Raw genomic sequence first — 21,238 nt, 5'->3', positions numbered from 1 at the left:
CATTCAATAGGTTAACCAAGAAAAGAGCTTGGGGTATTTCACATAGCCAATTAGCAGTTACCCTTAAAGTGTAATATTGTGGAAAGTTTTTTTTTCTATTTTTTGTCTGTGTTGTCCTCTATGTCTAGAACACCCCAAACTATTTTATTATATTCTCTCCTGGGTACATTTTTGTTGTTGATATATACAAATTTGCACAGGGGATTATCTTGAATTTGAAATTGGGTTTTTGTTAGTGGGAAGATCTCTAACAATTTATAAGTATACAGATTTATAAATTCATAAAAAATATTTACTGCAAGGTATCAAACACATTTTGAAAATAGTTATTAATTTCTTTGTTATTTTTATCATCTATTATGTAAGAGTATTGCTATTTGTTCACTAAATTGGTTATCTACTATAAGATAAATTGCATTTGACCTTTGAGGTTTCAAATAAGTGTATAATTTGTGATAATTAATGCACTAATAAACATGAGTTCTCAATTTTTCTGTTTTTATGTTTTTTAAATAATGTCCATTTTTTTCAAATTTATCTATAAAATACTCTTGTTATTATCACCTCATTGTTCACTTAATGACTTTATTGTCTATTATCTTATCTATGCTTTTTGTTAAAATTGGTAATGTATATTTTATACTGAATTGTTAAAAATAAGTAAAGGTAAAGGTAAAGGTAAAGGCCCTCCCGTTGATTGTTGATTTGCTCGAGCGGGCCAGTAACGTCTCCATTGGAGACTTTGTTGTTACTGTGTCTGGCATATCGAATACTCTCGGTAGCTTGCCGGGCTCTCCGAGAGGGGCGGAGGTATCGAACTCGGGTCAGCCATGTTGGCCGCTTGTAAGGCGAACGCCCTACCCGCTGTGCTATCGCTCCAGCCAATTTACATCATATATTCTATTCATTTTATATTTGACCTCATCTTTTACTTATTTTTGGGAGACTCCCAAGTTATGTCAACTCATGATGATTCATGCCCACCAAGGCAATGCACTGGTTCAATGGCCCAGTTGTACAGTGCTGCTGTCTCCTAAGGTTCTGGGGCCACCAGGCCATAACAGTAGTATTCTAGGACTTCTAAAGCAACACCCAGCAGGACTATGTTGGGGAACATGGTGCTAAAGTTTAAATCCAGGAAGACATGTCTATGTGGGCTTGTTTCTTTACCTCCTATTGTGTAATCTGAATCTCTATTAATTCTTTTGCTACTACAGTTTCATGTTTCATATATTTGGAAAATCATTTTAATACCTATGGAAGTGAATAAATATATGGTCCATTTGATATTTTTTATATTTTATCTTTTGTCCTGCCCCAGCACCTGGCTGTCCTCATCAGGGCCCCTTGGAGGGGAGCGGATTGAGTTTCCTTCCCCGCCCCGACCAGGGCTCCGGCAGCCAAAGGCCTCCAGAACCAGCCACCACAATGATGAGACCATTCTCCAAATGCATGAAGGTACCGGCAGAGGAACAAAGGCATGCTGGTCCCAGGGCTGAGATCTCCAAGCCTGCTCAGATCGCAGATGAGCATCCTCCACCCAGATTCTCCAAATTCCAGTAGGCAGGGGTCACACCCACCAACTGGCCCCTGTTGCTGTGTAATCCCATCAACAGCCAATACTCAGAGACTATAAAACCCAGCTCCCGGAAGCGTGCGGCCGCGAATAAGAACGTCATCTTATTATGACATCTTATTATCTCATTCCTACTTTGGACAAACTGGCAGGCTACCGAATGTAACCTGCCCACATGGCAGAGTCTGGTAAACTCCCCGTGGCGTACCCAATATGCCAAATACCAGTAACAATGATGGGTCTCATTCTCTAATTCTGAAAGAGCCTTGAATATGGCACTTTTTAAAAAATCTCAGGGCTAGGATGAAGGAGACGTTACTGGGGCCTGCTCAAGGGAATCGGCAAATAACAGGATGGGCGTGATCGTGATTGTGATCTTTTGTCAATATCTGTTATATTTACCAATATCTAATATATATATTTGTATAAATGTCTATGTTATTCTCATATTGAATATATTGATCATATATTAATAAGTAGAAAATGTACTTAAGTTCTGGGTTAGTATTCATTTCTCTTAATTTGCATTTAAAATATCTATAATTGGGGGCTGGAGCAATAGCACATCAGGTAGTGCGTTTGCCTTGCACACAGCTAATCCAGATTCGATTCACAGCATGTCATATGGTCCCCCAAGCACCGCCAGGAGTGATTCCTGAGTGCAAAGCCAGGAGCAACCCCTGAGCATTGCCAGGTGTGACTCAAAAAGCAAAAATAAATAAACAAATTAATTAATTAAAATAAAATATCTATGATTTATTAAAATAATTTATTGTGAAATAAATGTGATTCTATATTTCAATATCTGCAATCAATTAATATAATTGCAACATTAATATTCAGATAAATATTGCCGAACCAAGATATGATTTTATTAGCCTATAATCAACTAGTATGTAAAGCATATATCAGATTACTCTTCCAATTAATTAATGTGTTCTTAAACATATGACAATCTTTTTGTGATGCTTAAATTTAGTACTTAGATATTTATTGATGACTCTATAATTCTTATATGTAAATATGACTTACTTATATTTACCTTTTCAAAATAATAATTTTCATATATTTTAATTATAGTGTTACAAATTATTAGTATGTTTTCCAGGAAAACATTTTAATTTTTTATTGTAAGTCATATTATTATATGTGAATAAGACATAAAAAGTTTCTGATGTAATCCAAAAACAGGGCAGAAAATAATTAAAGAAAGTAATATTTTACTCATTACATCATGAAAACATATGTTAATTTAATTGTATGACTGACATACTGAAGAACACAAACAGATGTCTCAAAACAATTGAAATATCAACCAGTAATGGTGACACTGGAACAAATACTACTGTGTCAAAACTAAATTACTTCCAGTTTGAGAGAGGATAAAAGTGCTATATGGGTTGTGATCAAAAGTAACTAAAATAACTTAATATCTCAACAGTGACTGACTGAGCATATCTATTTTTCTTAGTATATTATTCATATTTAGAGAGGTTTTCTATGTGTCAAGAAATAAAGACAATAAATTAAAATTCACTTAGCGATTAAAAATTGTCTAAGTAGCATTTAAATGCTTTTGATTATTTAACAATTTTTACAAAACTTGGTACATTCCTTAGCCACAAATTTTTATCATAGAAAACCATTCTATTTATGTCTTAATACCTTAATACTTATTTTAACTGGTTTGTACATTATAATTTACAAGACCGTTAATTATAAAATTTCATGCAGAAAACATTTTTTCAATCTCCCCTGTTCTTCTATAACTAAATTCTATTTTGAATTAAAGTATGGGAGATGAGAACAATAAACTTCTCCTAGCAACTATTGAGTCTAGAATTCGTAAAATCAACTTTTAATTATATAACTCACTTAAAAATTACAAAGTACAATGAAAGCTATAATATTTACACTTCTTGTTTAATAAGTGCATGATCAAACGTCCTACAGAAAAAGAAAAAATAAATTTTATTAGTATACTATAATAATTTGCAAATTTGCTTATCAGAAAACAAAATTGAAGACAGTATCTTTCCTTAGGAATTTTTTACTAGATATATGTAGTATTAATATATGTATTTAGATATATGTATTGTGTTTTATGATAATTTAAATATACAAGTTTTAATGCTAACACCACTATAGATTTTCACTAAATTGTAGTAGAAATAAATAATGAACACATTAATTAATACCTAGTTGCGCATTCCATCTTTACCAAATAGTACTTCTTTAAAATGGAAATTTTTAATTCGGTTTACAATTTGTGCTATTCAAACACATACTCACTATTTTTTTTGTATATACTGGCAGGATATAAACGTGATTGGCATGAAAATATTTGCTTAAAATGATAAGATTTGTGCCTTTCTGTTATGTACCAAAGAAACTGGTAAGGAAAATAAAACCTAGTGAACAGTATCAGAGAAGAAGTTGTAATTATGATCATGAAACTATAATTTAATATTAAATTTAACAAAATCCTTATTATTCAGTTATCTTTAAGGTTCTAAAAGACAATGATATTCTCCTACTTTTAATCCAATGTTTATTATAGTAACAATCAGGTAGGAAAATCATAGTAAACTGAAACTGAAATTTCGGGCAGTATTTTGCAATGACCTGTGGCATTGTTTGCTATCTGATGATCTGAACTGAATATACGAAGCAAGCATTCTTTTAAATATTTTTATTAAGATGGACAAAACATGATAAATTCCATGCTTTATCAATAGAGAATTAAGCCATTGTTTTATGGTATGAATGTGATTTAAAAAAATTTTGTTTTGTTTGATTTAAACACCAAACAGAATGTGATGGTAAAATATAATTTCCTTTCTATATAGTAGCTTCTAGCATTTTGACTTCTACCTTTAATGATTACTTGCACTGGAAATAAAATATATCATTTTGAACATTCATTTTCAATTTCACCTGCCAAATGAAATGATAGGATGTGCAAGATCAATAAAGTTATCTGTCCAAACGCACAAATCAGATTATACTCTCTCTTGCAGTACAAAAATTTAAAACTTACAAAAGCACATAATATATCATTAAACGTTTCCATTTTTTTGCAACATTTTTTACAGCTCACAGGAGAATTTTATTTAGCAGGTTAATAAAGTCAACTAATTGGATATTTTATTTAATATTAACTTCACTGCCATCAAGTTTGTCATGTTATTAATAAGCTTTCTCATTTCTATTAACACATTAAAGAATGTATTTATATGATCTATTAGGTGAATTAAGAGCCTATTAACTAAATTAACTTTTTAAATATTTTTTCACACAATATCTCAGAGTAGTCAATACTACCTTGATAATACTGAAAATGTTTAGCTAAGTACAATTCAGTAGTTCAACTTTTCTACATAATTATTATAGCAAATATTTCAATAATAAGTTGAGTGTGCGGGCTGGAGCGATAGCACAGTGGGTAGGGCATTTGCCTTGCACGCAGCTGACCCATGTTCGATTTCTCTGCCCCTCTCGGAGAGCCCGGCAAGCTTCCGAGAGTATCTCACCCACATAAAAAGCTTGGCAAGCTACCCGTGACGTATTCGATATGCCAAACACAGTAACAACAAGTCTCGCAATGGAGACGTTACTGGGCCCACTGGAGCAAATCAATCAACAACGGGAGGACAATGCTACAGTGCTAAGTTGAGTGTGTATTCTTTTCCTTGTGTATTATTTTTTTGAGTGAATGATATATTTTTTAATTGAATCACCATGAGTTAGAGCATAACAACATTTACATGATTTCATTTCAGTCATACAATGTTCCAACATCCATCCCTCTACCAGTGTAATTTTCTTGCACAAGTGGCCCCAGTTTTCCTCCCACCATTTCAAGCCACCCCTGATCCCCAGCCTGTCTCTATGACAAGCACCTCTCTTCTCTCATCCTCTTTTTCTTTCTCTCTCTTATTTAGACATAATCATTTGATGAGCTGGAGTGATAGCAGAGTGGTAGGGTATTTGTTTTGCACGCGACCGGCTGGCTAACCTGGGTTTGATTCCTCTACCCCTCTCGGAGAGCCCAGTAAGCTACGGAGAGTATCTTGCCTGAAAGGCAAAGTCTGGCAAGCTACCTGTGATATATTCCATACGCCAAACACAGTAACAAAAAGTCTAACAATGGATATGTTACTGGGCCCTCTTGAGCCCCAATGAACAACGGAAGGACAGTGCTACAGTGCTACATTTGTGATTCAGAAGTTGAAAGATTTATCCCTTTCCCTGTTTTCCACCCTTACTTCTTGTCCATGGTGGTTATTTCCAAATAGTATTGCCATAACTGGACCCTCCTCTAATTTAACTAGCCCCACATCTTCCACACAATTACAAACCACTGACCTGTGTCCTAGCCTATTTTCCCTGGCCTTAGATATAGTTTCATAGTGATTATTTTTATATTCTACAAATCTAAGCAGTCATTCTATATCTATATCTCTCCTCCTGCCTCATTTCACTCTGCATAATACTCTCCAAGTATATCCATTTATAGGCATGTCTAATTTTTTTCTTAACAACTGTGTAGTATTCCACTGTGTAGATGTATCATAGTTGCTTTATCCATGTGTCTGGGTGGAGTGCTAGCTTTTTTGAAACAGTGGAAACTTGACCTGCCCCCATTCCAAGAAGATTCCAGAAATTTCAATGCAGAGAGTCTTCTTACCTTAAACAATTTGGTGGAAGTAAGATATTTTTTGAGATTTTGAAATCTTAAATGGTGTTGGATATTGTCAATTTTTTTCCTTGTCGATATGATCATATATGTTTTCATTTCTCTCATACTGCTATGGTGTTATGTCAATTAACTTATGTGCATTGCCCTAGATGAATTCTGCTTGATCATATGAATTATCTTTATGATATGTTTGTTGGATTCAGTTTGCTAATATTTTGTTGAATTTTCATCAGGGGTATAGGGCTCTGTCTATAAATCCTTTCCTTCCTTCCTTCCTTCCTTCCTTCCTTCCTTCCTTCCTTCCTGCCTTCCTGCCTTCCTGCCTTCCTGCCTTCCTGCCTTCCTGCCTTCCTGCCTTCCTGCCTTCTTTCATTCTTTCCTTCCTTTTTCCATCCTTCTTCTTCCCTCCCTCCCTCCCTCCCTCCTTCCCTCCTTCCCTCCCTCCCTGTCTTCTTTTTTATTATCTATGTCTATGACACCCCTTCTATGAAGTTATTCCTGAATAAGAGGGTATCATTCTCTTTTTTCTTTTTTTTCATTTTTTCCCTGACACACAACAATGTTCAGGGATTACTCCTGATTCAGCACTCACAATTACTATTAGAGGTGTCCAGGGACCATGTGGGATGGTGGAGATAGAATCCTAGTATGATGCATGCAATGAAAATGCTCTACACACTGTACTAAAGACCCAGCCCAGAATGTGAAACTTCAAATACACTTACATCCAAAACAACCAATATCATCTCTACTGAATTTCACTAGACATTTCTGCCCGTAAGACCACACTAACAAACACCAAATTAGAAACCCTATCTGGCTCCCTTTGATGCCTCTAAGAACCATGTATCTTGGCCATGCTACTTCATAATTCTTTTGTATTTTTCTCACAAAAATACAAAAATAGTAGAACTGATCATATATTTTTAATATCCAATACTTAAATGCATGAAAGTATTAAAATATAAAAGTACAAATAATAATACTAGTATCACATTAATTATAAAAAAATTTTAGTTATTCCATTAGTATTATTATGAAAACCATGTGTTTTTCTCACTGAAAAAGTATGGCTAAATATTTATAATTACTTAGTATAAGTTATAGTGAAAATTAATAGGTTAATGATTTTACGAATAGTGCCAAATTATTTGTAAAAGAATGGATGTAACTTTTCTAAACCATTGGAGGATATATTAATTTTATCATATAGGATATTTATTTAAAACAATAACATGATAGCCATTTTTTCTTGGTAGTAGTAATTTACATGATACAAATCTATTATAATAGATATAAACTTATGTTTTTAGCAGTTGCATTGTATTATTTAGAAAATAAGTGAATATTTATAATTGGCTGCACTAACTTGAGGAACCCAGTCTACATCCATATTTCATTACATCCACATTTCAATCAAATTTTGTGAAAATAAATTAGCTTTTTAAGTCTCTATTTTATTTCATAAGGCATTTTGTTACAATGTAAGTTAATCATAATAATTATTGTGCAACTCTATACATACTCATATTTAAATATAAGAATATGTAGAGATGCAGAAATAATTTATGTATAAATGGTATAAATTAAGTCCTTCTAGACTTAGAGCAATTATAGAACATATATAAACCAGATTATGAGTACAAAAATATACCACTGATTTTCAAATAGTTTGTTATTTTTTTCATAAGATTCCAATCAAAATATTGTCTTAAAATATCTTCTTAGGGTTACGAATATTTGAGTTATATTTCAAGTTATATTGCAATGCGAAAAACACTAAAAAAAAGATAACTTCAGTTCATTGCTTTATGAGCAGCAGGAGAGGCAAACCTGTAACAAAGTTTTAAAAAATCTAATTTAGATATTCAGTCTTATTTTGAAAATCACTGTCTCTGTCACTGTCCTCCTGTTGTTCATCGATTTGCTCGAGCGGGCCCAGTAACGTCTTCATTGTGACACTTGTTACTATGTTTGGCATATCGAATACGTCACAGGTAGCTTGCCAGGCTTTGCTGTGCGGGCAAGATACTCTTGGTAGCTTGCTAGGCTATCCAAGAGGGGTGGAGAAATCGAAGCTGGGTTTGCCTAGTCCACTGTGTTCAAGGCAAATGCCCTACCTGCTGTGCTATCGCTCCAGCCTGATTTGCAAATAAAGTTCCAGCTATTTCAATACAATTTTGGCAAATATTTGTTTAGTCACCTCAAGAAATTAATTGAAGAAATTTCTTTACTACTTCAAGGTAGCACAAAGTTTCCATTTCCATATTTAATTGAACAAAATAGTAGACATATTTCTCTATTACTCTGATAATATTCAAAATGTATGCAATATGTCACACTATGAGATGATTTCAACATAATGAAAATTTTTCTATTGATAATATACTACTATTTCATTGTAATAAACATTTGTGAACTAAACTTGATAGCAAATCACCAATTATGGCATAGATCCTAAAAAGGACCTCTTAGAAATCTGAAGTTCAAAATGCTAAACTTCTTTTTTTCTTTTTTTAAGTAACAGATGTAGGAGTACTGCTATATATTCAGCCACTGATTAGATGATTGAATTGGGCATGAACTCCACCTTACTTCTTTTTTTCATTTTCTATAATTTTATTTATTGAATCACCGTGAGAGCAGTTACAAAGCTTTTGGGTTTAAGTCTTGGTCATACAATGAAACACCCTTACCTTCAACAGTGCCAATTCTCCATTACCAAAAACCCCAGTATAATCCCATCCCACACCCTCCCCCTACCTGTGGGGCAGATGATTTCCACATTACTCTCTCTACTTTGTTTACATTCAATATTTTGACACCAGACCCACCATTATTATTTGGGATTTTACTCCAACACTCAGATCTGCTGAAAAGGCAACAGTAGACAATTTGTTTTCTATTGCTGGTTATGAATAACATATGATGTAGTGTGGCTATAGTAGTGGTTTTGAAATTCTGAATTTTAACAATTAAATCTGAAGGGATTTCTGCCAAAACCTGCTGGGTTCAGAGATTTGTTTCTGAGTCTCTTGAATCATGGCTGTTCAGCAGCTTGATCAGGGGCCAGAAAGGCTGTTACTGGGTAGCCACTCTGGGTCTCGTTGGGGTGAGGAGGAAAGGGCCAGTTCCACCCCCATCCCATGAGGCATTGAGTGTCTCATCACTGAGGGCCCAAGCATAAATGACCAACGGCCTCTGGAGGATGGTGGCCCCTAACCGACTCGGGGGAGGAGGCAGAGGGACATCACCCTTTCCCCCCTGGAATGTCCCAACAACAGTAACCTAGTGCGGAGTCTAGACGCATTTCTGCCTAAATCCACTAGGTTCCGAGATTTATTACTGAATCTCTGATACCATGACTGTTAAGCAACTTTATCAGGAGCCAGAGAGACCGTTCATGGGTGGCGACTCGGGGTCTTGTTGGGATGGGGAGCTAAGGGCTCCTCCACACCCATTCCCTGAGGCCCCATGTTTCTTGTCAGTGCGGGCCCAAACCTGACCGACCAGTGGTCTCTGGAGAATGGCAGTCACCGGGCTGCCAGGGGGAACAGCCAAGGCACGAAACCTATTCCCAGCTGTGTGACCCAGAGTCAGTAACCTACTGCAGGGATTGGAGGCATTTCTGCCAAAAGCCACTGGGTTCCAAGATTTGTTTCTGAGTCTCTGGGATCATGACTGTTAAGCAGCTTGATCAGAAGCCAGTGATGCCGTTCATGGGCAGCAACTCGGTGTCATGTTGGGGTGTTGGGGAAAAGGGCCGGCTCCAAACCCATACTGTGAGGCCCCATGTCTCTTGTCTCTGTGGGCCCAAACTTGACTATCCAGTGTCCTCTGGAGGATGGTGGCCACTGGGTCACCAGGGGGAACAGGCCAAGGCACGAAACCTATTCCCACCTGGGGTGGCCCAATGCCAGTAACCTACTGCAGGGACCGGACGTATTTCTGCCAAAAACCATTGGGTTTTAAGATTTGTTTATGAGTCTCTGGGATCATGGCTTTTAAGCAGTTTAATCAGGAACCAGAGAGGCCATGACTCTCATTATATAGCTGAGCTGGAGGTGGTTTGTCGGTGTGGCTCCCACATACCTAACTTTTGGCCATTTACTTTTTTGGTAAACTTTGCCCCAAGTTTTTGTGGTCTGGCCAAAGGCACAGCAGCGATTTTGGCGTATCTGGAAGTCTGAAGGTGCCATCAGGCTTCTGGTGCACTTGCCTCATAGGAACAGATTGACCTGCTGGTGGCACCATACCCCCCGCAAAATGCTAAACTTCTTAATCAATATAGTCAATAGCATATAAGAACAAAAAAGTAAGATAAATATTATTTCTAAATTTATACCTGAAAAATAGAATTTTCTGTCATAAATTTAACCACAATGAAGTAAGCTACTTCTTGGCTATAAATGCATTACATTCAACAACTAACAAAATTATTAATTTTGGCTATCCATAGCTATTTTTATATTCTGATTATTTCTTTAATTTAAAAATATCATTTAAGTGATGTACTGAAAACATCAATTATATTCATATGGTATTAACTAAAATTTTAAATAGAAAACTTTGAAAAATGGTAACAGTTGTTTTTAAATAACAGTTTATCTTAATTATGAATATAACACTAACAACACATAACATCAATATTTAAAATATATTAATTACTTATATATATATATAAAACATCCCAGATATAAAAAGAACCACTTATATTTTACATAAGAATATTCTAAAGAAGTCACTCTCTGTAGTGCTGGGTCAGTCACTGTTACTGTCCTCCTATTGTTCATTGATTTGCTTGATCAGAAGTCAGTAACATTGTGAGACTTGTTACTGTGTTTGGCATATTAAATACGTCACGGGGAGCTTGTCAGATTTTGCTCTGCAGGCGAGATGCATTCGGCAGCTTGCCGGGCTCTCCAAGAGGGTGGGAGGAATCGAACTTGGGTTGTCCATGTCATCCCCTACCTGCTGTGCTATTGCTCCAGCCCATAGTGCTGGGCTTTAACCCTAAATATTTTAGGTATCATCAGTGAATTACCCTTTTCCACCTCCCAGAGGAGATTACAGTGCTCTTGGAAGCATTCCTAACCATTTATCCTTAACTATTCCTTTGTGTTTTACCTCTCATTGTCACAATTCCACAAATCAGTCTTGGTTCCTTTTAAGTCAAAACTTTCTGGTGACCCTGGATTTTGTATTTGTAGTGAATTATTCACTTTTCTAGCTCCCCTATAGCCTTTCCATTCCTCAAGATGCTCAGGTAACCATATAGGATGCCAGAGACCAAATCTGGGTTGGCCACGAGCAAGGCAAGACTCTACCTGCTGTAACTAGATCTCCAGCCCCAGGTACATTTTTTGATTTAATTCCTGAGTGTTAGGAATAATGCATGTGAGTCGGGAGACATTAAGGAATGAAGAAGTATTTACATGTCAGCATATATACAGTACATAAATTAAAACTATTAAGATAATTTGTCAAGAATATGCACTTATTAAAGGATATTTACTAAAGTCATCATCATCAACCAAGATTCATATTTTAATTACTTTGCTATGACATCTCTGGTATAGAAATTTTATTAACAATGATACAAATTCATTAAGAATATTGACCAGTACTTGCCACAGTTATTCTACATCACTTAATTTCTCATCAATCAAGAAATTGTTATTTTTTCCTGTAGAGTACACTACAGTTTATATTTATTAAATGCCAGTGACAGTCTAAACTATCTTTATATTACAAATTTACAACATAAATCTTGTTTCAATATTTTTAACCATGTTCCTCAATTTTGGAACTTTCTTATTGGAAACATTTGTACATATAAAATAGAAATAAGTATTGAAGTGCCAGAGGCTTCCTCATCCTAGACATATGTAAAAAGGTACTGCAAACAGTATCTTAAATAAAATTAACTCTATTATTAATCCATAAGAACAATTTACATTTCTCTTTGAGTATCCTGATAGCTTCTACGTAAATTATTTAATCTTGCAAGTTAAAAACACTGCATCTCTGTAGGTGACAAATAATGTTGTTCATAGTAATTCATTATGTTTTTTGTATTTCTATAGTATAGTATCTTTTACAAATTCTCTCCTTTAATTTCACCTCTCACACTGTTAGGATCTGTGTGAAACTACTGGGTCTTAATGTTGTGTCAGAATACTCTCATTTGAAAAAACAAAACAAACAAACCTTAAAGGGAGGAATTAGGTCTACACATAACTGGCTTGCTTAAATACTACTTAATGTTAACTGAAATAGAATAACACCATAAATTATTATGTATAACTGAAACCCAAGCACAAAAATTTGTAAGTCTACAAAAGTACCTCATGGTGTTTCACTAATAAAAAATTAAGGAAAAAAAATATTGAACCGACCATTTCTCAAAAGCAGGAATATAACACTCTACTATCAGAATCGATGATCAATGCGAAAATAAAGCAATCCAGTGCACTAGAAGACAGAAACAAAAGTCCAAGCAAGTTCACTAGTTCACCAAAATTATTTTTTCAATCTTTTTGTTGAATCACTGTGAGGTAGATCTTTAAAAAGCTGTTCATGATTATGTTTCCGTCATACAGTGTTCCAACGCCTATCCCTCCACCCAGGGACCAGTGTCCCAGTTTCTCTCCCATCACCCTTCACTCCTACCACCAGTCTACCTCTATAGCAGATACTTCTCTCTCTCTCTCTCTCTCTCTCTCTCTCTCTGTATCTCTCTCTCCTCTATTTCTTTTCTCTTTATCTCTATCTCTCTCTCTAACACCTTTTGGGCATTTATCGAAATTCTTGAGCCTGGTTGAGAAGAATATCAAATGGACATTTCTTGTGATGGCAATGGAAATTAAATAATCATTGGAAGGTAAATTCCATACACTCTATGTAGAGTTCATTAATAGTATGATGAAATCCATACAAATAGAATTGAAGGAACTAATGAATGCAATAGGAAACCAGAGTTACATAATTCTGAATGCAGAAAGCTGTACCAGCAATATTGAAAACAAAATATAAGCCTTCAAATAGCAAAAGAGAAGCAAAAGAACAGAATAGACTATCAGATACTTAATGGCTAAACAAATATGAATAATTTATAATTTATACGAAAGCATACCAAAAAGAGAGTGAAAGGAGATGACTTGTGGAAGCAAGAATAATTTAAAACTTACGAGTCTCTGGATGGATCTTTCTTCACGGTTACAAGAGACCCAAAGAAAATCGAGTCAAACATGAGAACACCAAGACAAATATTGATGAAAATGGCAAGAAACAGTAAAGAGAGAAAATTCTTAAGGTCCCAAGATAGAATAACTAAATTTCTAAGGAAAATATAAGAATCACAGCAGATCTCTCAGATGAAACCATTCAAACATGAAAAAAGTGGAATGACATATTCAAAGTACTCAAGGGGTAAACTTTTTTTTCAACCCAGAGTTGATAGAGGGATAAAAATATTCTCAAGGACCTGGAGCAATAGCACAGCGGGCAGGGTGTTTGCCTTGCATGTGGCCAGCCCTGGGTTCAATTCCTAGCATGCCATATGATCCCCCTAGCACCACCATGAATAATTTCTGAGTGCAGAGTCAGGAGAAACCCCTGAGCATAGCTGGGTGTGACCCAAAAAAGCAAAAAAAAAAAAATTCCCCCAAAATAGCCAGAAACATTTATTTATTATTTCTTGATCAACCCTAAAATAATTACTTACAGACTACCTATATAAAAGCAAACGGCCACTTGCAAAACCAGAATCTCAAATTGAATACCACAACACAGACCTTTATATTAATAATCTCTCTGAATACCAATAGACTACATTCTTCCATCAAAAGTACAGAAAACCTAGATTAGAAAAAATAGTTTATATATCTTCTATTTAAAGGATAGATAACCAAATTCACAGGATACATACAAGCTCAGAGAGAAAAGATAAAAAAAAAAAACATAAAGACAGTGTCTGGCACACATAAAAAAACAATGATAGACAACCAAACTTGTGTCAGACCAAATATCATTTCATATAAAGAATGCCATTTAAGATAGGGAAAAACACAACTAATTGCTCCAGGGAACAGGTAGAAGTTCTAACTATTCTCAACATGTACTCAACAAATTTAGGTTCAGGAAAGTTCATAAAGTTTCTTACAAACCTAATGAAACACATTAAAATACAATCTCAATGGAAAATCTGAACACTCAGTTTTCAACATAAGAAAAATCAGTAAAGATAGAAGAATCCTAAATGAAGAGCTAGAAAACTGGGATTAATGGACATACATGTGGCCCTCGATTCTTAAAAAAAAATGAGAACGCATTCTTCTATTTATTTTCTATAATAGAATATTTTCTATAATAGAATACACACTAAAGTAAAATACAAATATTTTCTATAATAGAATACACACTAAAGTAAAATACAAATGTACATAAATTTACTAATATAGAAATCATACTAAGCATTCTCAGACAAAATCCCGGGAAGATAGAAAATAACTTTTATGAGGAAATGCAGAAAATTTCCAATATTTAGAAGCTGAATATAAATACTGCTAAACAAATTCTGTGTCAAAGAGAAAATCAAGGAATAAATTTAAAAATTCAAGTTTAGTGAACATAGAAACAAATTATCAATATCCTCTGGAAGACACAACAGAAGCAATGCAGGCCTACAATAGGCAAATAAAGCTCTATTCAACAACCTAACAACTTCTCAAATATTGTAAAAGGAATAATGAATGAATTTACAAACTAGTAGATGGAAGGAATAAAAACTAGAGTAGAATTTAGCACTGTAGCACTGTAGCACTGTCGTCCCATTGTTCATCGATTTGCTTGAGCAGGCACCAGTAACGTCTCCATTGTGAAACTTGTTACTGTTTTTAGCATATAGAATATATCTCGGTAGCTTGCCAGGCTTTCCCTTTTGGACAGAAAACTCTCAGCAGCTTGCCAGTTTCTCTGAGGGGGGCGGAGGAATCGAAACTGGGTCGGCCGCGTGCAAGCCAAACACCCCAAATCAATAAAGCAATACAAGGAGCCAATGGAAACAGGAGGTGGTTTTTCAAAATAATAAACAAGATAGATAAACTAAGACTCATGAGAGAAAGAGAAAATGCACAAATAATTGGATCAGAGATAAAATGGGATGAATTGAATTAGGCAATTTAGATATTCAAGATTTTATGAATCATTATTATGAAATCATTGCATGGCTAATCTGGGGAATATAGGTGAAATGGACAGACTCTAGAATTATGTAGCACTATACCACTGTCCTCCCATTGTTCATCAATTTGCTCAAGCAGGCACCAGTAACATCTCCATTGTGAGACTTGGTGTTACTGTTTTTGGCATATAGAATATACCACAGGAAGCTTGCCAGGCTCTGCCATGTGGGCGGGATGAGATGGACAGAGGAATCAAACCTTGGTCAGCCACCTGCAAGGCAAATACCCTAATGCTGTGCTAGAAATATGTAATCTCGAAAAAGTGAGGGGGTAAATGGAAAAAAGAAATGAACAGGTCAATCACTAGCAAGTGATTAACATAGTAGTAAAGAATTTTTCCCAAGAACAGGAACCTAGTCAAGAAAGTTTCACTAGTTATATGAAACTTTCAATAAAGACATGATCACGATCACGATCATCCTGTTGTTAGTCGATTGCCTCGAGCAGGCACCAGTAACGTCTCCTTCATCCTAGCCCTGAGAAATGTTCTTTCAGGGTTAGGAGAATGAGACCCATCATTGTTACTGGTATTTGGTATATTGAGTACACCATGGAGAGTTTGCCAGACTCTGCTGTGAGGGCAGGATACATTCAGTAGCCTGCCGGGTTGTCCAAAGTAAGAACGAGATAATAAGATGTCATGCAACCACACACTTTCAGGAGCTGGGTTTTATAGTCTCTAGTCTTAGCCGTTGATGGGATTACCTGGTGCCGGGGGTAGTTGGTGGGTGTGACTCCTGCCTACTGGAATATGGAGGATGTGGGTGAAGGATCCTCAGCCTGGATCCGAGCAGGCTTGGAGATCTCAGCCCCAGGACCCGCATGCCTGGGTTCCTCTGCCAGTTCCTTCATACATGAGACTTGTCCAGACGTGTGGAGAGTGGTCTCAGCATGGTTGTGGCTGGTTCTGGAGGCCTTCGGCTGCCACGGTTCTGCTCAGGACGGGGAGAAAAACTCAATCTGTCCCCTCCAAGGGGCCCTGGTGAGGACAGCCAGGCACGGGGGCAGGAGACTATGAGCTGTTCTCGTCTGGGAGCTGACAGTATACTCTTAATTCATAAACTCTTCCAAATTATTGAAATTAGTCCTTTGTAAAATCTTATATAAAAGGCATCAGTAATTTCAGCAGTTAGTACTGTAGTAAAGATATGAAATTAACTTAGGTGTCCAATGGAAAATAAATAGATGACTGTGTGATATTTTTACAAATAACATACAATGAAGCTGCAAGGGATGATGAAGTCATGCAGTTGAGTTGGATACATCTGAAAATATCATGCTAAATGATGTAAAAAGCACTAATACTTGATGATCTCACTTATTTGTGGTATATAAAATAATCAGAGACTAGGGAGTTCAAAGTATCAAAGGGTGAAATATTGAGACTACCCTGGACTCTAAATTATATAAATGTAATAATTGGGAATTGAAGGAAATCAATGAATTATGTAAGAAGAAATGAACTGGAGATAACATGGGCAAGGGGTCAGGGGCCTTGAGTGATGTAGAAGTGTGCTGTATGTATTTAGCTAAATCACTGTAAATAAGAGACCCAAACTACAGTAGACAAACTTAAAACTATGCCTGTTAATGGTGCAGGCTGGGAAGTGGGAGGGTACTAGTTGACAATATTATTAGGAATTTGATACTGTTGCTGGGATTAGTGTTGGAAAATTGCATGGCAGAAACTATTGTAAATGTCTTTGTAAACAATGATTTAATAGGAAAATTGAAATTTACTAGAATGCATAATTTTCATGAAGTATCTTGATTTTGATCCCAAGTTCCAAATGGTTCTCTAAATGCCATAAGGAATGACCATACAGCCACCTCCCCTAAACACACACATGCAAGCATGTGAGTGCACACATGCGTACACACACACACACACACACACACACACACACATGCACGTCAGAAAGGGCCCAGTCAATGTTGGTGTGGTGAATCATGGTGAATCTGGCACTTTGGTAGTGGAAGTGATGTGATATCACTATAAATTATATGTATGAAGGAAGGAAGGTAAAGTCCTCATTAAAATAAAAGAATTGAGACTATGTTATGATAGCCAGTAGAAATTTTTATAAAATGAAAAATGTGAAGATATATTTTTCAAATAGTTGAACAACTTGAATAAAAGTATAAATTCCCAAAGAAATACTTACCAAATTTGAATAAATGGAATACCTGAAGAAATAGCAAATACACAAATGAATTAATAACTAAATACTTCCCAAAAAAGAATATATCATACCCAAATGGTTATGTATGATGTCAAAGTTTAAAGAAAGAAATAAAAATAATTGCATGTAACTCTCAAAAGCAAGAGATTCCGGTATGTTCAAACTACAAATTCAGGGGTTGGAGCACTAATACAGCAGATAGGGCATTGTCTTGTTCTTGACTGACCTAGGATCAATCCTGGGAATCTCTTCTACTCACATTAGCACCAACAGAAGTGATTTCTAACACTGCCATGTATGACCCTCAAACAAAAAACAAAACAAATTACTATTTCAGGGAAAGGAGAGAGAGTACAGCAGATATGGTGCTTTATTTGCACACAGTTACCCAGGTTCCATTTCCAGCACTACAAATAGTCCCCAGGAAACTTCCAGCAATGATCTGAAAGGTCAGAAAATTAAGCCCTGACATAGGTGTGGTCCCCAAACAAAATAAACAAAGTGACATTTGCATCTTTTTTTCTACCAAAAAAAAAGGAATAAAAATGGCAAATGATAAACTGGTTGTTTTGACTTAAATAGATATTTATCTTTCTAGAAAAATATGTTTTTCTATTTGTGCTGAAAAAAATATATAAAAATAGTTTAGTCTATATCAAACATTGACATAAATTTTGTATTTACAATTCAAAGTATTGAATGTACATATTAAATAAATATCTCTTGATCATTGTGAAAGTAATGAATGCTATGAGAATGAACTGGATCTAGAAACCTGTGAAAAAGTCTATTTGTTCCATTATTTATGGTGATTACCTTAATTTTTATTGAGAATAACTAAACTTTTCTGAGGCAGGAGGCAACCAGCATGCCTGCAGTTTTTTCCCCCCACTGGTCTTACCATACATATAAATAAATTAAAAATGTAAGCATCTATCAGCCTTTGTATAGTCAGTTGTTACTGAGAAGTAAATTATCAATGAAAAGTATTCATTTTTTTCTCTGCTGCAAAAGTCCACTTTTGTACTATCACTTTGATTGATCTCTGGGTCAGGAACCTGCTAGAAAAATGTTTAATGCAGGATGTTAACAAAAACGAGGAATATACATAAAGTATTTTTGTCTTTGGGTGCAATATTGCAGTTGTTTATAATTTTCCTCTATAGAAATTGTATTACACTAAGTATTGTACTTAGGAGACCACTAACTAAAGTGATCATTTCCCTAAAGGTGAACTATTTAAGTGAGGAATAAAATAGGCAAAAATATGGGGAGGGCAGTGAATTTCAACAGTCAGAAAACTAAGACTTGGTCTTTAAATAAGTCTCTCACTTCAGGGCTGGATGTCCCCAGGAGACAATTCAACAAGACAAAGGACACTGATAAGACTTAATAGAGAACAATGGAACTCAAAGTGTGTGAACCTAGACAATGTTCTAGGAGCTCCTTTTTATTTTCTCAGAAAGCCCCAAATAATTCAGTTTGGAAAAGGTCTCTAAACTCAGCCTGAAAAAGAAAAACCTTATGCACTTCATTTTGAAGTAACCCGCAAGTCTTTTCTCTACATTATGGGGTCCTCTCTTTTCATTTTGACCTGTCTCATATTTTATAAATAAAAATATTTTTCTTCAGTCTTCCCTGAAGTCCTTTTCTGTGGTAACAGACAAAAACCTTTGAATCTTTGTAGAGTGAAGAACTTTAATGTTTATGCCCTAAAGGAGTCTTTTTTGATTTTAATGAGTACTGATCTCCTCAGGTACTTCACAGACAAGGTCATGGTGGGTCAAGCAAGAGGGTAATAGAACACTTGATTATGGCTATACATTTTCCTGCCCACAACAGTTTTGTTTATATATTCTTCTTTATTTCCGATTTCTTTGTGGTAGAGTCTAGGCTTTGATAGAATGTCAGTGATATTTGAAAATGGATATAATAAAGCTGTTCCAAAGATTAAGAGTTTAATTAATATTAGAACACATAAAGTCTGTCAGGATAGGGATAGTTGAAAATGCCTGGAATGTTCCCATTATCTTTTCCTAAGGAATGATAGTGGGAAAAATACTCAGATATCTTTATTTGCAGTTACAACTGAAGCCTGCCCCAGTAGATCATTTAATGAGTGAATTTTTTGATCACTCTGCAGCCAACCAGCCAACCCTTTCCAAAATATGCGTACAAGTTCTATTTTTATAGAGTTACTATTTCTTGTTACTATGCAGATAGGTTGTTTTGGGGGTCACGAATCTGTTTTTTCTCACATTAGCTGGTCTCTCTTTGATGTTGGCCTTCAAATGCTGAGCACCCAAACATGTGTAGGGTAGCAGTAGCATATTATGAGACTCTATTCATGCTTAAAAAATTTTCCTAGCAAGTACTACCAATTACAGCACATAATCAATTAACATTTTTAAGCAATGAAAATATTTTCTTAAACGATGGTTTAAGGCGTTTCAGATATAAGCAAGTAATAATTTCACAATAAAAACTGAAAAATAAACGTGAAATATATCACAAAACCATCCCATTATGTAGAAAAAAATCACAAAATATGTTGACTTCTCTTTAGAGAAAAATATAAAGTTGATAGAGATAATTAGTTATTTCTATTTATGTGAGCTAATAAGATTACTATATAAATAACACCTAACATTTAAAATAAATTAGTATCTATTTAAGTTTACAAATCACTAAAGGCATGTAGAAAATAAAATGTTTATAACAAAAGTGGATACATAGAAAGGAAAGGACTTCAATCTTTGACAAAGTAAAATATTGTGGAAATAAGTAATTTGAAAAGACTGGGGCTGGGTAGGGATTTGCATTGCATGTTTTCAATCTCCGTTGCACTGCCACTAAACTGTGCCAACCCTGGGGAACCAAGATCATCTGTGTTCAACTCCAGTCATCAAAGAGAAATCAGAGAAGGTAACAGTAACAAAAAGTAAAATAAGGGGCCAGAGGGATATCATAGAAGTGAAGACACTTGAAAGCAGCCAATTCTGATTGCAAATCCCCAAGCACCACATATTGTTCTCCAAGCACTGCCAGGATTGACATCTGAGCACAGTGACAGAAAAAACCCCAAAGACTGTTGGTCATAGCCCTAAAACACAAGAAATAGTTAAAACACAGTAAATCATAGAAGCAATAACATTTGTAGTAAAATAAAACATAAAATAAAATGAAAAAAATCAAGTTTAATCATTACATACACTATTTTTAAAAGATACATTAACTAGAATTTTTATTATACAGTTTTTTTTAACTGTTTGATCAGCAATAGTTAATTTATTTGATGAAATTGAAGTATTTCTTTCTTTGAAAATTGATCCTATCTTCATGTATAAACACTTTTGCTATAGATTATAGAAATTAGACGTCTTTACTCCTTCTTGATTTTATAATTGAGTTTACAAATTATAGAACATTTCAATAGCACAGCCGGTAGGGCGTTTGCCTTACAAGCAGCCAACATGGCTGACCCGAGTTCGATTCCTCCGCCCCTCTAGGAGAGCCCGGCAAGCTACCGAGA

Source organism: Sorex fumeus, unplaced genomic scaffold (assembly GCF_029834395.1).
Source record: "Sorex fumeus unplaced genomic scaffold, SorFum_2.1 ptg000115l, whole genome shotgun sequence".
Taxonomy (NCBI): domain Eukaryota; kingdom Metazoa; phylum Chordata; class Mammalia; order Eulipotyphla; family Soricidae; genus Sorex; species Sorex fumeus.
Note: the sequence above shows the minus strand (reverse complement) of the source record.